The sequence below is a fragment of the Macrobrachium nipponense genome, chromosome 19 (genome assembly GCF_015104395.2).
Source record: "Macrobrachium nipponense isolate FS-2020 chromosome 19, ASM1510439v2, whole genome shotgun sequence".
NCBI lineage: Eukaryota > Metazoa > Arthropoda > Malacostraca > Decapoda > Palaemonidae > Macrobrachium > Macrobrachium nipponense.
In genome coordinates, this window is record NC_061088.1 from 37,261,908 (window position 1) to 37,276,440 (window position 14,533).

Genomic DNA, 14,533 nt, shown 5'->3' on the forward strand with positions numbered 1-14,533 from the left:
ATTATAAATAGGAGCTTTCACATGTATTCCAGCATGCACTGTCAGGATCTTTTAACCAAGCGTGCCAATGTTCGCTTTACATGGTGAACAGAACATCTTATAACAAAAACAACATGCAAGATGTTAACATCAAAACTTCTGTATATCATTTTCATCATACTTATAGAGATAATTTAATCAGACCATTGAATCAAATTTCTATACACCTATCATGATGGGTCTGGATGATTTTTTTTTTAATGTGGTTAAAACTAAAGTAGGAAAACCCAAGTGTTTTATAGCGTAGTTGCTGTCTCGTCATCAAGGAGCACTCTTTCCATGGTTTATCCAGAGCTCCAAGGTGACCAGAATAATGTCAAAGAATTCCCTTAACTGGTCTTATGGCCAGGTATTGCATGGTAATGATAAACATTATAACATGTGATAGAGTATAATTGGACTCAGGACAAGAGGGCACTTTCTATTATCCTTAGCAAACACTGATAACCAGTTTACCTACTACGTCAAAACTGCAAGAAGTGGTTGTGTGCATATGCACTGTCATATTGTTTACATACGACAAAAATCCGGCCAAGACGCCATTCCTCTTTCTGATCAGTCAAGAAACCAGAGCTCAGAGAAGTCATTTCTTCGCTTATTGATTCAACTAAGTACATAGTTTTAGTTTCCAGTTAAATATTGTTTTAGTTTAGACTAGGGCAATGATTTATTGTGAATGAAAAGCAGTCATTGGCATATTTAGCCAGCGCATGTCGGCGATTCTTATGATTATGATTGTTAGTCTAGGTCTGAGAATTTCATTCTTCATTTATTAGAATGTGGAATTAGGGTTGTTATGATTACAATCCAAGAGCTTTTTGTCACCTGTAAACTTCTATGAAAAGCTCCCTGAGAACGAGACAGTGACTACACTATCAAAAAACACGTTTTAACGTAAGAAAAACCTATTTTTGGTAGTCGCTGTTGAGTCCTCAAAACCCTCCCACTTCCCTGACAAAAAGACATGGGTTTGGGTGAGGGATTATCCAGCATTGACCAACAGAAAGGAATGGCGGCTTGGTCGGATTTTGGTCATACGTAAACAATGTGACAGTGCGTAAATGCATAACCACTTCTTCTTCTTGCGGTTTTGAGGTAGGTAAACTGGGTATTAGCATTCACTGAGGATAATAGAAAGTGCCCTCTTATCCTGAGTCCATTTATACTGTATCATGTGTTATAATGTTTATTATTACAACACAATATCCGGCCACAAGACCAGTCATGAGAATTCTTTGACATTAGTCTGGTCACCATGGAGCTCTGGATAGATCATGGAAAGGGTACTCCTTGAGGACTCAACAGCGACAATGAAAAATAGGTTTTTCCTACATCAAAATCTGTTTATTTTTATTATCAGATAATGTAATTTTTAATGTGACTTTTGGTCCCATTAAAAATTACATTATCTGATAATAAAAATAAACAGATTTTGATGTAGGAAAAACCTATTTTTCATTGTCGCTGTTGAGTCCTCAAGGAGTATCCTTTCCATGATCTATCCAGAGCTCCATGGTGACCAGACTAATGTCAAAGAATTCTCATGACTGGTCTTGTGGCCAGATATTGTGTTGTAATAATAAACATTATAACACATGATACAGTATAAATGGACTCAGGATAAGAGGGCACTTTCTATTATCCTCAGTGAATGCTAATACCCAGTTTACCTACCTCAAAACCGCAAGAAGAAGAAGTGGTTATGCATTTACGCACTGTCACATTGTTTACGTATGACCAAAATCCGACCAAGCCGCCATTCCTTTCTGTTGGTCAATGCTGCTAGATTCTCATGGGGTTCACCTGAGGAATTTGTTTTTACATAGACTGGAAGTCAGAAAACTTAGTAGCGGATGAAAAGAATGAATGGAACAGATGACCTCTAATACCATTTATAGTGGCCCAGTAAAAATTTCAAGTACACATCCAGGTATGATGCAGGTAAATAGAACAGATGAAAGGCATACAGAAACATAGCAACTGCAGTCAAAGAAACACCAAAGGAGCTTCAAATATTACCTACAGTGCACCAAGTAAGTCACAGTGAAGGCATTAATCCATAAAGGAGATTTCTAATATACAGGTACTCCTCATTTAATGACGTACTCGTTTTACGACATTTCGGAGTTATGACGGCAACATGAAGAGAAAAAACCATAAAATGAAAAAAATATTGCCTAATGGTGGCCAAGAGAAGCAAAACTTATGCCACATCTCCTTTGTTTTTATGAAAATATTCTTAGTAATGAAAAGAAAATGTTTAAGGTCAAATGTATTTTATATTAATTTGAAAATAAATATATTTTTTTAAATATTCCCAATGAGAAGTCTCTACCATGTCAAACCTTTTAATCAAAACAATGAGACATTTGGCATGCATGAATTCCTTACTCTTAGTATGTTTGAAAGACTTATATGTGACAGTTTGATAATTTCTTTTATACAACTGGTTATTTACATATTCGATATGTCACCCATGAGATCAGATGATACTAGAGGTAAGAATAATAGCATAATAATAAAGTACCAAATTTAGGATATGGAAGTCACTGTTAATAATGTGCAGATTCTGAGAAAAGTATAGTACTGTATTGTCTTACTATTAGGTTAACTCGGAAATGTAGGCTAAATGTGTTAAATAAGGTATGCTATTTTAATGAAAATTATACACTATGAAGTTATAAATATATTTTTAAGTATTAAGGACAACACTGCTTTTACCTTGAAAATTGATTTTTCTAGAGTTTTAGTGCTTTTGATCGTCAATCTATGTAATCGAGATGCGGCGGGTATTTCTTGGGAAATTGCACTTTCCTATAGTATTTTGGTTGCATATTAAAAATTTAACCTTAGTTTTTGGGGGTCGGCTGTAACTAACCAAGAATTTACCTTTGAACTCTATCCTACGGTAAGGGGGACCCATTGGGAATGCAGGGTTTTGGGTGGGGTACACCACTGGGAGAATTATACCGTCAACTCTATCCTACGGTAATGGGGACCAATGGGAAAACGGGTTTATAGGTGGGGAAAAAACTTTGTGGAAAGTTTTACTGCGTTATTGTATTATTTCCTCTTATTTACGATATTTGGTACGCGAAATGCAAGCAGAAATAAGTGATAAATAAATGGCTATTGTAGCCATTTCATAGGCAAAATCCACCTACTACTACTACTACTATTACAATGATGAATGCTACCTCGCATGTGCCATGTTACAGGGGAGCTTTTGTGTCAAACACCGACTCCTAAAGTAAGTGAAATAGTTGCATCATTTTACAATGCAATTTCTTTATTAAAATTTTACCTTATTAGTTTTGTATATTTATATATTCATATTATATTTCATTTTTTCAATTTGCAAACATTACAATTTACAAAAGTCACTCCCTTCTCTTTCCATTATTATTCATGTCTGTCTAGTTTTGTACATCATTTTAGAATGCACTGCTAGCCCATAACAATTTCTTGTGAAATTTTACCTTATTATTAGTACATTTACATTTATATTATATTTCATTTCATACACTTACAAACATTCCTGTCTTGGTAAATTACTGTCTGTATTTTGTGATGGTCTCTGTCCTAGGTTAAATGTGCCACAATAGTATAATAACCTTTATTTTATGTTTCCTTCATGGGGGGGTGGGTTCAGGGGAGGCTCCGGCCCCCGTTCAGGTAACACGCTCTACTAGGTTAGGTTAGTATGCTAACCTATTATATGTTAGTGTTCCTTTAAGGGGTAACACATTGTACTAGGTTAGGTTAGTTAGCCCTCTTACGCCGAAGCGGTAAAAAAAAAAATTGTCTCCCGTGTGCCGGAGGTGTTTCAGAGTGAGCGCGGAAGCGGAAAAAATATTTTGTTCAAAAAATCACAGCGCGCTTAGTTTTGAAGATTAAGAGTTCATTTTTGGCTCCTTTTTTTGTCATTGGCTGAAGTTTAGTATGCAACCATCAGAAATGAAAAATTATCATTATTATATATAGATAATGCGATATATGATAGCGCAAAAACGAAATTTCATATATAATTGTATTCAAATCGCGCTGTGCGCAAAACGGTTAAAGGTAACAAGTTACTATTTATTTCGTTGTAATTTACACTAAATTGCGATCATTTTGGTATTAAACACATTGTAAAACGATAAAAGCAACACAGAGAAAATATTATCACAAAATAATGCATTAATTCGTAACGCGCGGACGTAAACAAATATTTTTTTCAAAAATTCACCATAATCTAAATATTGTCCTAGAGACTTCCAATTTCTTTCAAAATGAAGACAAATGATTGAATATTACTATAATGTAAGAGTATTAGCTTACAATTGCAGTTTTTGACCATATCTGACGAGTTAAAGTTGACCAAATGTCGAATTTTTATATATATATATTTTTTATATGCAATTATTTCGTAAATAAGAAAAGCTACACCTTCAAATATTTTCCGTTTTATTCTACATGGAATTGCGCACATTTTCATATATAAAACTCTATGAAATGCCTAATATGAAACGGAGCAAATATTCCGAGAATGGTACGTACGCATTTCGGAGATTTGTGGCGGAGATTTGTGGCGGAGAATCCGCGCGCGGAGGGAAGGAAAGATTTTTTTTTTAAATTCACCATAAATCTAAACAATATTTTGCTAGAGACTTCGAATTTGTTTCAAGATGAAGATAAATGACTGAATATTACTAGACTGTAAGAGTTTTAGCTTAAAATTGCGTTTTTCGACCATTTCGGTAGAGTCAAAGTTGACCGAACGTGGTTTTTTTTTCTATTTATTGTGATTTATATGCAAATATTTCAAAAATGAGAAAAGCTACAACCTTCAACTATTTTTAGTTGTATTCTACATGAAATTGCGCACATTTTCATATATAAAACTTTATGTAAACGGCTAATTTAAAATGGTGCAAACATTACCACAATCGCACGTATGATTTTTTCGGAGGAGTTACCACACAGACGTAAAGAAATGTTTTTTTTTTTCATAAATTCACCATAAATCGAAATATTGTGCTAGAGACTTCCAATTTGTTGCAAAATGAAGGTAAATGCTTGACTATTACTAGAATATAAGGTTGCGTTTTTAGCTTACAATTGCGTTTTTTGACCATTTCGGTAGAGTCAAAGTTGACCGAAGGTTGAAATTTTGGCAATTATCGTTATTTATATGAAAATATCTCAAAACTGATAAAAGCTACAACCATGGGTGTAGTTTTAGGTTGTATTGGCATGAAATTCGCACATTTCCATATATAAAACTTTATATAACGGCTAATTTTAAAATGGTGCAAACATTACCACAATCGCATGAATGATTTTTTTTCGGGAGTTTACCGCGCGGACGTAAGGAAAAAGTTTTTTCATAAATTCACCATAAATCGAAATATTGTGCTAGAGACTTCCAATTAGTTGCAAAATTAAGGTAAATGATTGAATATTACTAAAATATAAGATTTTAGCTTACAATTGCATTTTTCGACCATTTCGGTAGAGTCAAAGTTGACCAAAGGTTGAAATTTGTGCAATTATCGTTATTTATATGAAAATATCTCAAAACCGATAAAAGCATGAGTATTTTATTGTTGTATTCTACATAAAAATGTGCACATTTTCATATATAATACTTCATGTAACGGCTAATTTACAATGGTACAAAAATTATGTCAAAGTGACTAAATAATTTCCGAGATGTGTCACAGATACTTTTTAGTGCGGCAAGAAAGAAATTCGCGCTTGCGCGCCTGCGTAACGATTGTAACCAAAACAACACCTTGATCCGTGAACTCCCAGCATCCCCCAAGGCGCGTGATTCAAGAGTTTTCAGCTGGTAGACCTAAAAGTATTTTTCCGCGAATTTTAAAAAAAACTTTTGTATGTTGACGTAAAATACGTCCAGTCGGTACCCAAGAGACAAAAAATGTCGACGTAAAATACGTCCAGTCGGCGTTTAAGGGTTAGGTAACCTGCATGTTAGTCTTCCTTGGAGGGGGGGGGGGGGTTCAGGCTCCCAGTCAGGTAACACGTTCTATTAGGTTAGGTTAGTATTCTAACCTATATGTTAAATGTTCCTTTTGCCCCCCCCACCCCCCTCCCAGCCAGGTAACAACACATTGTACTAGATTAGGTTAGGTTAACGTGCTAACCTATATGTTTTTCTTCCTTTACTATGCCTACTTCACCTCCCCCAACCAGGTAACAGGTTCTACTAGGTTAGGTTACTATGCTATGCTAACCTTTATTTTATAGTTCCTTTTTATTTTCAAAAGAAGGTCCAATATACAAATACTGTCATTTAAAGAAATAGACAGTGATGATGATACTAATAAATATTCTTGAATCTTGATAACATTTCATTCCTTATTCATAATACAGTGTTCCCCGTATTCGCGGGGGATGGGTACCAGACACCTCGAACTTGCAAATAGTTAGAACTCTCCTCTAAAAACGCTCATATCTGCCTATCTTGAAAGTTCAAATACCAAATGTATACCTAAAGTATCATCCTACATCAAATATACCATTGAATTGGTATTATTAATATAATTTCAAACTCATTTGAAACATTTTACCTTTAGAAATTTATAAACAGCCAATTACAGAGAGAGAGAGAGAGAGAGAGAGAGAGAGAGAGAGAGAGAAGAGAGAGAGAGAGAGAGAGAGAGAGAGAGAGAGAGAGAGAGAGAATAACTCTTTACGATATCAAAAGATTGAAATGAACTTCTATTGGTAACACTTCTCCTCCTATAAATACATATATCTTTTCCAGAGAAGAGAGAAAGAGAGGACTGAACAAGTATCTGTTTGTCTGTCTATCAATTCTGAGAGAGAGAGAGAGAGAGAGAGAGAGAGAGAGAGAGAGAGAGAGAGAGAGAGAGAGAGAGAGAGAGAGAGAGAGATAAAAGAAGGAAGAAATAGAAACACCAAATGTATACCTTATGTAACATTCTACATCAAATTTACCTTAAATTATTATCATATTACTGTATTAATCTTAGAGATTGTATTAAAATAATTTACAAGTAATCCTAAGCATTTGTACCCTTAAAGGTATAGTACATACATACATACTTTTAACACTTGCAGCAGAGAGAGAGAGAGAGAGAGAGAGAGAGAGAGAGAGAGAGAGAGAGAGAGAGAGAGAGAGAGAGAGAGAGATTGTCCTTACAGTATTTACAAGAGTGAAATGGAAAGATTATTGTATTTAAAATACTCACATAAGAATTTTGTAATTACACTATAGTATTATTATTACACATATCAGAGTATTATTATTGGAAAATATTAATAATAAACTTATTACATACATGTACCAAAAAAATTATCTCATCCCAGTGGAGAGAGAGAGGGGGGGGGGGGAGGGGGAGAGAGAGAGAGAGAGAGAGAGAGAGAGAGAGAGAGAGAGAGAGAGAGAGAGAGAGAGAGAGAGAGAAATTGCATAAAAACCATTAAAATCGTTGACCATTATATGGCACTGTTCCCCTCCCCTCTCACCTTATTTCACATATTTGACAGCTTCCCAAACTACAAGCGTCTCTGGAGTTGAGAGAAGGTAGGGAAATGGACACAGAGAAAGATGAAGGGAAGACTTTTCATTTGAAATTACAGTTATGTTATTATTATTATTATGAAAATATTAATAAACACACATCTACCACAAAAATTCTCTCATCTCAGTAAGAGAGAGGAGTTATCCTTATGTAAGTGAAACGGAAAGGTTATTTTTATCTCTTTAAAATAATACCCATACAAATTTTATAATTACAGTTTTATTATTATTATCATCAACAACTGAAAATAACAATAAAGATACTACATACTAGTGCCACAAAAATTCTTTCATCTCAGTAAAAGAGAGAGAGAGAGAGAGAGAGAGAGAGAGAGAGAGAATTTATCTCTCTGTTCTCTCAGAAAATAAATACTTCTAACGCTTCCAGCGAAACAGAGGGAGGGAGGTAACCCCAACAATGACATACATATCTTGTGGCAAAAGAGGAGAGAGAGAGAGAGAGAGATGAGAAGAGAGAGAGAGAGAGAGAGAGAGAGAGAGAGAGAGAGAGATATCCTTATTTAAAAGAGCAAAATGGATAGATTATTGTATTTCTTTAAAATACTATCACATAATATGAATTTTGTAATTACAGTTATATTAATATTATCATTTGAAAGTAATAATAAACATATAGTACATGTACTATAAAAATTCTCGTGTCTCAGTGAAAGAGAGAGAGAGAGAGAGAGAGAGAGAGAGAGAGAGAGAGAGAGAGAGAGAGAGAGATATTACATGAACACTTGGTGGCAACAACACACCAGCTCCTCCCCCTCCTGTCACAATACTTGATATATTTGACCGCTTTAGTACTGGAGTTAGAGAGAAGACTGGGATTTCCTTCATTCTTACGTAATTTTTTAAAATTTATAAACTAAAATCTTACTAATTCACTGTAGTATTTTCTTTAATGAATTGATATTATTGCTGTTTACATTAATATTAATATATGAAAATAGTAAATAATTTATATCATACAAAAAACATACATCTCTGTAAGAGAGAGAGAGAATTATCATTTTTATTATGTGATATCATTTAATCTTATTAAACTTACTAATACAGTATTAATCAGTATTAATATTTGAAAATTAGTAATTCATTTTTATATCATAAAAATGTATTTAGAGTGGACGGCCCGTATTCGCGTTCTCCGGATTCGCGGACTCACACATTCGTGGATTTCTCTCAGGAACATTTCCCTGCATTATTCGCAGAAAATTCGCACATTCGCAGTATTTATCTATGAAAAATATCCACAAATTCCTGTTTTTTTTATCAATTGCATCATGAAAATTTGTAGTGGTTTTTCTTGAGTTTGAAAATTTGTAGTGGTTTTTCTTGAGTTTTAACTAACAAAATAGGCTGTTTTTAGCATTTTTATAGGGGTTCCAAACACTCGCGATTCTATATTTCACAGGGGGGGGGGGGGGGGGTGGGGGGGGGGGTGTCCTTGGTGGTTCATCCTCGCGAATACGGGGGACCACTGTAGTCAGAGAAAGGAGGCAGGGTAGTAAATGACAGGTTGATATACATATTGGCAGAGAAGAAGGAGTCTAAGGAGTCAGTCTCTCTCTCTCTTCATTACATATTCTCTCTCAGAAATATTGCATAATTTCAGTCTAAGGAGTTAGACTCTTTCTCTTCATTACGTATTATTCTCTCAGAAATATTTCATAATTTCAGTCTTGATGGTCAGATATATGATGCTCTCTCTCTCTCTCTGTTTTATTGGCTGTACATTTATATTTTTAAAGGTAAAATGTTTAAGAAGACTTTGAAATTCTGGCAGAATCAAAGCTAAAAATAAAAAGGATCAAAACCTCTCCACATTTACGTTAGTCACTCTGGCTGTTAAAAATTCCCTCAGCCACACTTTCCCGTTACTTTTTTCTTACAGGACGTTTGGTTAAATGAGCTAAAAAAAAAAATCTCTCAAAACACATGTACTCACCATACAAAACAACACAATTTGGGTGAAAAGCTGTGCCTTCAGCGTAATATGGCCGTCGAAAAACAACTCCACCGCTACTAGCGAACAAAACACCAAACAACAAACCACTATCATCAACTCCCACTCAACACTAAAAAACAAAATCAAAACAAACAAGCACCAAGACCATACAAAGCATGATACATTACTAACACAAACACCAAACTATCACCAAGACTATAATACAATCTACAACATCAAACACCACAAATTACTCTCAACTCAACAACTATACTTCTTGGCTGACTGCTCTGACTGAATGCTCTCGAATCTCTGACTGCCCGTCACTCGTTCCAACAGCTGACTCTGACTCACTGCTTCTCAATGAGCCAACACACCCGCCAAACAAGCAGTTCACTCATTACCCGCCCATACATCATTCACGATCTCTCACTCTCTCTCTCAAAACCTTCCCTATACTATCTTAACAACAACAAATAAACACAAAACATGATATAGCAAATACACAGAACATCCAAACCCTTCCTATTGCCTCCAATGAACATAAACAACCTAACGAGACAACCAAAACAACCAGCCACTCTCTCTCACAAGCGACCCTTGGGAATGTTGTCAAATGCAACCACTACACATCACTCCTCCATAAAATTATATTAATAATATAATCTCAAAGCTTAAAACAGTAATAGGATAGTAATTTAAGGTATACAGGCAGACCCTGGTTATTGGTGGGGTTCCATTCTTGGTGGGGTGCAGATAAGCAAAAACCGCCATTAACAGGAACTTGGAGATTTATGGCGCTGATATCTGGTTAATGGTGCCTCCGTTTGGTAAGTTATGGTGTCATAACTCTATTATCGGTGCCTTATGGTGCTGATAACCAGAACTCGGCGCATTAGGGTGCCATAAATTGCCAATTTTATGGTGCTAGACAAGCGCTATAAAACCGGATCGCTATTAACCAAGTCTGCTGATGAGCGGGGACTAGCTTTTCCCGCTCTCTGGTTATATTAGTTTTTTTTAATTTTTCAATTTATATTAGGGGTGCAATGGGCCCCAACCTGGGGTCTATGGTTGCACCTCTATATTCCACTAGTCTTATATCTGAGGGCTCTTTTCAAGGTGTTTACCATTCCTTTGAGGGCAGCAATCTGCACCTTTATTTATACTTGGGCAACTTGGTATAGCCAATGAAGATTTTTCCTCAGTTTTTCTTTATAAGTCCTGTTGCCCCTAACACCCAGGTATTATTTCTATTTTCTTCAGTTTCCCATGGGCCCTCCCCCCCCATTGTTTTGCCCTTTCAGGTCATTCTTCAGGTCTTGGTATTTTGTTATTTTACGCCTTTCAGCTCTATTGAGGCCAAAGTCACTGGATACTGTCCACATCTATAATCCTTGCTATTTTTCCTCCTTGTTCCAAATCACAATATCAAGGTCTTATAGCACCTCCTTCTATATATCTTCCTGTTGGAATTTCCTTGTCAATGAAGATAGTAACAGCCCTATTGGAGGTGATGGATCTGGTTCATGCCCCCACACTTTTTTCTTTCACTTCAATTCCATATTCTTTACATATTTCCCAATGTATATATTTTACAAATTCTCATTGTGGCAGGCTGTGTAGTGGACCATCTGCATGCAGGGTCTGGGCATGGCTGATATCAGATGATTAGCATTCTCAACTGCTGCATGACAAAACCTACAATGGTCATTTGCTTGATATGCCCGCCATTTTTCTTGAAGCTGTCTGTCAGGAGGCCTTCATCTTGTGCTCCTATTATCAGCCTTTCTTCATCATAACCTATATCTCCATTTCTTATCTATCTGAATGGCTCTCCTTTGTCTATGTAACTTTTTTTCCTTCAAATTCTTCTTGAAATCTTCCAGCCCTTCCATATTTTTTCCACCTTTCCATTCTAATTTTCTCCTCTCTATGACTGTATTTCTGCCTGGTCTTCCTGGCTATCTTTGTTGCTGGAGTCTGTTCAGTACCCTCTGTGTCTTCTAGCAAATCTGTGAAGTTCTTAGCCTTTTTTTGTTATTGATGTTTGTTGTTGGCTCAGGGCTTCATTATGGTGTTGGGCAACCTTTTTGATGTTTTTTCGTCCTCAGAGCTTGTTAAGTACTGCCCCTATAGTCACTATTGCGCTCTGTAGGCCTAATCCACCTTCTCTGCAAGGGAGGTATATATTCTGTCCATACACTAGTGCCTGTATGTGACTTTATGTAGGGTGAGAATCTTCCTGGTTTTAATATCCTTCTTGTCTAACTCACTTTGTGGCCAGTCTACAGTACCAAAACCAAATGTCACCACTGGTATCGCCAGCTGGTTTATGGCACTGATCTTGTTCTTTGGTGTCATTTTAACTTACATATCCTCTTTAAGGGCTGATGTATTCTTTCCTTTATCTTTTCTCTCATTGTGTTTCTATACAGTGTTTTCTTCTATTCCCAAGTAGTTATATGCAGACTCCTCTGCCAAGGTCTTCAACAAACATGACTTCCTCTACCTTTATGCCTTCTGATGTTACTTTCTTCCCTCTCTTATTGTACTCTTGGCACACTTGTCCAAACAAACAAATTCCATGCCGATATCATTTGAGAATTGGTGGACTGTCCTCCTTAACTAATTCTTAGTTTTTCTTCTGAATTTGCATACAACTTAAGTCATCCATGAAGAGCAGATGGTTCACTCTTTTATTCTTTTTCCTGCTCGTGCTTTTGCTTAGGTCATAGCCAGTGTTAATGTTGTTCAAGATTTTACTAAGCAGATCTATGGTCAAGCAGAATAAAAGTGGTGAAAGGCTGTCACCCTGGAATATTCCTCTTTGGATCTTATGACTGGGATTACTATCTGGCCCTCAGAGTGTTTTAGATAAGAGAGTGGTCTTCTACTTACTCATCTCTGTTCCAAAAAGATCTTATTTCCTCATTGATGTTATATAGTTCAAGACATTTGAGTATCCAGGTGTGCGGGCAAGCTGTCAAAATGCCTTCTTGTAATCTATCCAAGCCATATTAAGATTACTTTGTCTTTTCTTACAATCTTCTAATATGTTTTGTTTATTAGCAGTTGATCTTGAGTGCCTAGTTTGTTTCTTGTGCACCCCTTTTGTTCCTTTCATATATTTGCCTTGATCTAGTGTTCATAGATCTCACTGTATTACTCCTGTGAGCCATTGTAGGCTGTTGGTGGGCAGCAGATGGGCCTATATTGTTAGGGAGCTCAGTCTCAGCTCTCAGGGAGAAGGTTGGTATTTCCTGTTGTGACCCCCTCAGGTGATTCTTTTCCTCTTACTATTCTTGAGAAGGCTTGCCCATAGGTGTGGTGTAGTGCTGTGATCTTTTTTAGCCAGAAATTGGGATGTTGTCTATTCCTGACATTTTGAAATTACTATATTCTTTTATTTCTTTGTTACTTTTTCTATAGTGAACCTTATGGTTGCATTTGCTGCTTCTGGTCTGTTCTTTTGCCTAATATTGTCAATCATGAATTCTCTGGTGTTGTCTAGGGTCTTCAAATAGTGGCTACCAAAAATCTCTCCAGGTCTTCCTTGCTCGGTGGTGTTTGTACCTCCACTATTTCTTTCGTCATGTTTCTATACACAATCTTTGGATTTTCACCAAACTGCCTATTTATTTGTTTTGCTTTTATCTTTTGTTGTTTGTTTCTTATTTGTGCAGCTAGTGCCTTTATACTGACTTGGTGTTCTGTCAGTTATCCACTCATTTGTTCATCCCATATTCAGTATTTTTTCTTTATTTTCCTTATTTTCTTGAGCAGATTTTGTGAGTTGATTTGATTTCTCATATAGTTGGCATTTGAGAGATCTCTGCCCTTAACTGGTTTATTTTATGTTGTTTCTTTTTCCATGCTGGGCTCTATATTTCTTTTCTTTGGCTGGGTTCCTCTTTTCTTTATAATCTGGTATGATTTTACTGTGTATGTACTATGCTGCTCCATAGTTGATAAAATAGGCTTTAGACTTAATCCTTCTGGGACCATTCTAGCCAGCACAATGTTGACTTTTCACCCACGCTTTGAGTTCTTTATTTTCTTTAAGTTTGATCAGCTTGGGATGGTCTTCCATTGGTATTGCTTAGTCTCTTCAATTTTATTGGCCAGTTCCTCTTCCAGTTCCCGCTAGTTCTGGGTCAAGCTCTGTTTGGATGTTACTTGGTTGCCTGGCTGTAGTATGGTTTCCATTTCTTCTTGCAGGGCTGCCTAGATCTTTTGTGACCATGCTAGGGTTTGAGGAGGGGGAGCCCGAGGGCTCTGGTGTTGTCATTCTCACTTGTCTTTCCTGGCCTCTCCTATCACGTCTTGTTGCTTTGGGGTTGGGGTGCTCTGAGGCATCAACAGTGTTGATCTTGCTGGACTTGATCTGTAATTACCACAATTGTCCTTTGGCAGTCCCAAAGGCTACTCAATAGGGCATTTGGTTTTTACCATGTTCTTAACTTTTTTTTATCTTTTCTATTTCTTCTTCTGGGAGATATTTAGGAATCTGTGAGACTATTGATGTTAAAAGTCTTGTTGTGGTGGCGGCAACCTTTACAGCTGGTAAATACGCTTCCTTTATTTTTTCCTCAAATACTAGATGCTTACATCTGCCCCAATCCTCATACTTGAGTAGGTGAAGCAGAAGAGGAGGATTTTCTCTCCTCAAGAGACCATTTAACACATCGATGTCTTTGGTTTCTTTTGGTTCCTCTTCTTGGTGGTTGCTGGGTCCAGGACCAGGACTGTGCTGGTCTGGAGGGGATCCCTGCTGAGTGGTAGAAGTTGCACCCTTGCCCTCAACAACTCACCTGGTGCAGTAACAAGTTGAGGGGACCGTTTTATCCTGGTCTGTACCTATCCAGCATCTTTGTTCATTATTATTTGTCGTTTTCATTGTAGTTCCTGCCTGTATTTGAAGTAGGATGTTATTAAAGGTATACATTTGGTATTTGAACTTTCAAGATAGGCAGTTACAAGCA

The 14,533-nt window shown here is 36.5% G+C and overlaps 1 protein-coding gene across 1 annotated transcript in view; it reads right to left on the reverse strand.

Moving 5' to 3' along the window:
• The window catches only part of LOC135216258 (uncharacterized), a 148,462-nt gene that overhangs the window by 1,765 nt on the left and 132,164 nt on the right, over positions 1-14,533 (reverse strand). The window lies entirely within an intron of this gene.